The sequence below is a fragment of the Silurus aristotelis genome (genome assembly GCF_946808225.1).
Source record: "Silurus aristotelis genome assembly, chromosome: 3".
Classification (NCBI taxonomy): Eukaryota; Metazoa; Chordata; class Actinopteri; order Siluriformes; family Siluridae; genus Silurus; species Silurus aristotelis.
In genome coordinates, this window is record NC_139576.1 from 415740 (window position 1) to 420696 (window position 4957).

The 4957-nt window shown below is 45.3% G+C and overlaps 1 pseudogene across 1 annotated transcript; it reads left to right on the plus strand.

The window, feature by feature from the left end:
• The first annotated feature begins 2501 nt into the window (after positions 1–2501).
• Positions 2502–4427, plus strand: LOC310723295 (interferon-inducible GTPase 5-like; annotated as a pseudogene). The gene has a single exon. The product of its transcript is annotated as an interferon-inducible GTPase 5-like (transcript).
• The last annotated feature ends 530 nt before the right edge of the window (positions 4428–4957 follow it).

Below are 4957 nucleotides of genomic sequence, written 5' to 3' on the forward strand. Positions count from 1 at the left end.
AGTGCTGCCACCTCTCTTTTGACCCAAAAACAGACCACAGGTTAGGTCGCCCGCCTTTTCTTCCCTCCCTGAGGGTCTGCTGGGCGATGCCTAGCAGCCGGCGCTGCAAAAGAGGTCTTGTTCCTGGGCTGGGGCTGTTTCTGGCGAGCCTCCCTGCGCATTGACTGCTGGGGTGGGGGTTGCCTAGGGGCCCCGAACCCAGGCTGTCTCTCCCTGGGCGTAGGGGCGAAATATGTACGTGCGAGTTGGGGAGGGCAAGCAGGAGGCTTCCTTGGGAGGCATGCTTCGAAAGCTTCATCGTCCTTCTTGCGAAGGTCGCATTGCTGGCGCATATTCGCCACCGCAGCCCCGAAAAAGGCTTTCGGATCTATCGGGGCATCAAGGAACTCCACCCCAACCACAGGGCTCTCTCGCCTACCACAGCGAGGCCCATGCTGCAGCCGCAGCTCTGGACCGCTCCTCTAGAAGAGCGTAGGTTGAGATCCGCAATGACGCAGATTTCTTCCCACAAGGCTGAATCTGGTGACCCAGCGTCAATCTGCCTCCCCATTTCCTCCATGAGCTCTGCCTGGTAAGCCGTGAGCATTGAGGTGGCATTCAGAGCTCTAACCGCCAGGGCCAAGGAGCGGTAGATCTTCTGGAAAAGGGAGGCGGACAGCCTTTCTGTACGTCCTGGCAGAGAAGGGGAGGAGGAGGATAGAGCAGCTCGTTGATTTGGGTGGAGGTGGCTAGCCACCGACAGCTCCACGGGGGGGGGGGGGGGGAACCCTTAACGGGCACTCTATGCAAGAAGGGCTTGTCCCAAAAACGACGCATTTCTGTGACACACGCCGGTACAGCAGGAATGAGCTGCTTAACCGGGGAAGTGCGCGATGGCAGCCTCTTCCCATCATATAAATCCCTCTCAGCGTCCTGATGCACCAGCTGAGATGGCCATTCGATGGAAAGTTTCTTGGCTGCTCTCCTACACACCTCCACGAGGTCCAGCTCACCTGGCATGGGGGAAGGGCCCGTAGCACTTCCAGGTCTGGAGAGAAGATCAGGAGGAAGGATAGCATCCTCCTCATCGTCCTCCAAATCTTCCTCCAAAAAATGACCGACCTCATCATCTTCTTCTCCCTCACCCTTGTTATCCAGGAGAGAGTTAGATTCAAAGAGTGAAGGAAGGACAGGAGAAACCTAGTCCATCAACTCTCCCCAGCTGCACTGTGCTTGCGAAGCAGCTTCGTCCCTCTCTGCGGGCAGCGGAGAGAGACATGGATTCCCTTTATTCGCGGCCGCGACTCGCAGGCGGCGCTCCCGAACCCTTGACGGGAAAAGAGCGCAGTGCGGGCAGCATTCGGGGTTAGCGAGCACGGTTTGAGCGTGCCGAACTTCTAAGCACACGATGCACAGGGGATGAGAGTCTTTTGCAGAGATCGTAGACCCGCATGCACACGGTCGGGATTGAACTTTCCCCGCCGTGCACCCGGATGAACTTGCACTCGCCATAACGGAGGTGCAATCACCGGACACAAAAGAAAAAGGAAACAACGAGATCACCACGACGTGCTTCTCGAAACGGGTCTCGAACGATATTTAAATACGCGCTTGACGCGATGTGAAAAAAAAAAAAAAAAAAAAAAGAAACAGCAGAAGGGAATATCCGTTTTGACAGTGGATAATCCCCTAAAGAAGCAGCCGCGCTCGGAGACGTACCTTAACGGCCAGTCTATGAACTGTTAAGCGACTGCCCCCAGAGGATCTGCTGAGGATAGCTTCCTAAAAGGATCTTCACGGGGAAGAGAACGAGAATGAGGCAGGGACCGCCGGCAGCAGTGTATATAGGGAGGCGGGACTCCCGCATCACTGTCGTGATTGGTCTGTCAGCCGACAGACGTGGTGTGATTGACGCTTCCAGGATTGGTCACGCCCGAGGCGATTCCCATAGTGAGATACCGAACGAATGTTTGAAAGAGAACACACACACACACACACACACGGCAGTCCATAGAATCCCGACGAACGAGAAAGAGATATCCGAACGCACAGGAGGAAAAGGTAATCCGGGGTGCCGTGGAGAGCGCGTGGAGTCCGGAAAGGAAGAAACGCACAGGAATACGTGTGACAGGGAAACACAGACAAACATGCACCAAACACCTTCACATACCAACAATCACCGACAAGGAGTGTGGATGAATGAGGGGTTTATATAGGAGCTGGGGATGAGTGAATAATGAGCCCCAGGTGTGCATTGTTAAAGCCGGGGGCTTCAGGGAAAGCGAAGGTTTTGAAACCCGCCGAAGGGGCGTGGCAGGTGGATTTCTGACAACAATACAGTAAAAAGTATAAATTAAAAACATTACAAAAGTAACAAAAAAAAAATGCTCCACGTGGGTCTGGGTAAAAAAAGGTCGATAAGCGGCATTTGGTTGTTCAGCGGGCGCAAATTTCGGTCGAAAAACTGTTCACTAAGCGAAAAGGTTGATGTCCGAGCAGGTCGATAAGCGGGGGACCACTGTATAATGACCAAAATGTAAGTTATAAAATGACTGATGTGAAATCTGATCTGTGACTAACAACATTTTCCTGGTGAATTTTAATTTCTGTTTTCCCAGAACACATCTGAAGAACACTTGCAAGATCCAAGAAAATTTACAGACCATGGCCAGTGAAGATCCTGATGTAAAAGCAGCAATAAAGGCCTCAGGAGAGTCTGATATAAACAATGCAACTAAAAAAGCTTTTGAAAAGGTTGATCAATTGCTTAATGTCACACTTCATATTGCTGTAATTGGAGAGACAGGAGCAGGAAAGTCAACATTCATCAATGTATATAGAGGGCTGGATGATGATGATGAAGGTGCAGCTAAAACTGGAGTTACTGAAACCACAACTGAACCACAATGTTTTGATCATCCCACACTGCCCAATGTGAAAATCTGGGATTTACCAGGAATTGGAACACCAACATTTACAGCTGAGAATTATTTTTAAAAAGTGCCATTGAAAAAGTATGATGTCTTCATCATCATCTCATCAGAGAGGATTAAACAGAACAACATCTTGTTGACCAAAGAGATAAAAAAAGAAAAAAAACTATTTTACTTTGTAAGATCTAAGATAGACAATGATGTTCGAGCAGAAAGAAGAAAAAAGAGTTTCAATGAAGAAGAATTTCTCTCACAAATCAAAAGAAACTGTGTTGAAAACTTGAAGGAGTTTGAATACCGGGACATCTTCCTAATCTCCTCTCTGGACCTTCAAAAATTTGATTTTGAAAAGCTTATTGAAACCCTGAGCTCAGATCTCTCCGAGAATAAACAACTTGCTCTACTGCAGTCAGCGCCAGTCACCTCGGTGGCTATGCTGAAGAAAAAAGTGGTAATGTTTGAGAAAGCAGCATGGGCTGCAGCCATCTGTTCTGGAGCCATTGCAGTAGTTCCAGTTCCTGGTCTATCACTGGCATGTGATTCTAGCATTTTAGTGAGTTTTTTAACAAAATGCTACTTTGCATTTGGCCTTGACGATAAATCAATTAAAAAACTTTCAGAACGAGTAAATAAGCCACATCTGAAATTTTTAATAAAGTCAGATCTTATTGATGCACTGAAAAACGATTTATTATTTCGTTTAGCTGCATCAACTGTGGTGGAGATTCTGTTCCAATTGGTACCTGTATTAGGAAGTGGTGCAGCAGCACTGATCTCTTTTGGAACTACACATGCAGCTCTAAAGGCCGGATTGAAAGAGCTTGAAAACACTGCACTGATGCTGCTGAGAGAAGCAGGCTTAGAGTGAGGATCGAACAAGACAGAATAGTCGAATATCTTCAGCCAAACAGAGACCTGGCAACCTTCATGGATTTATGAAGATGTGTTACAGCTCATTAATCATAAATATAACTGAAAATATTTCCCCTAATAATCACCATGTGACAATTTACTCCACTAATTGTTGTGATTTTGTTTTAGCTGATTCACTGATCCTGATTAGATTTGTGTGTAAAAGATCTGTTTATGTGGAGATTGCACTTTCTCTCATGGTGATCAACAACATTACATTTATATTCATGGCATTTATTATCCAGAAAAACTGCTTTAAAATCTCCATTAGTAAGTACATTCTGATGCTATACTTCTCAAACTAAGGACACCATCACCTGCTTTATTTCTTCTTCTTCATTATTGAGATGATATGATTTCATTGTTATAAATCAGTCCAATGTGATTTTAGTTTTAATATGTTTGTACCTGTCCTTTACTCACTTATGTAGATGTTTCTTTTTTTCTCATAAAGTTGTCATGCTTTTCTCTCATCCTTATTATTATCTGATTAATTCCATGGCATCTTCTGCATGTACACATCAGTATAAAATGACTGTGTAATGTTTAGCCTATAGAGTGTTCAGGATTCTTTGATCACAATAAACCATCTGTTTGATTCCACACTGGTTCGTGGTCTCCTGATTTTTCAGTCATCTTCCTGCTGCTTTTTAAAGCACAGATTTAGAATTTCTTCTCACACTTATCATGCTGTACATTTTACATTCAAAAACTCCTCCAAAGCCGTTTTATTTAAACATCACCTAAAGCTTTCGTGAAGAGTTGAACCTGAAGAGCATTGCTTTTATCAACAAAACTATCAGGCAACATGATTATAATTACAAGACAATCAGTATCACTCATCCTAATAAATTACTGACTGTACATTTTGCTCTTTTTTTGTCAGACTTTATTGACCCTAATCTGTGCATTGAGGCTCATGTGAATAACAATATCAGAAGAGCCTTCTTTCACTTTAGAAATGTTACATCTACATTTACAGCATAAAGCAGACGCCTGTGTCCAGAGTGACGTACAAAAGTGCTACGAGTCTCTATCAATGAATAGATCGACATTAATTAGATCTCCGTCTGACCCTGCAGAGCTCCACTGGGCCACTGAATGTCTAGAATCAACGTTCTGTTACAGTCTAG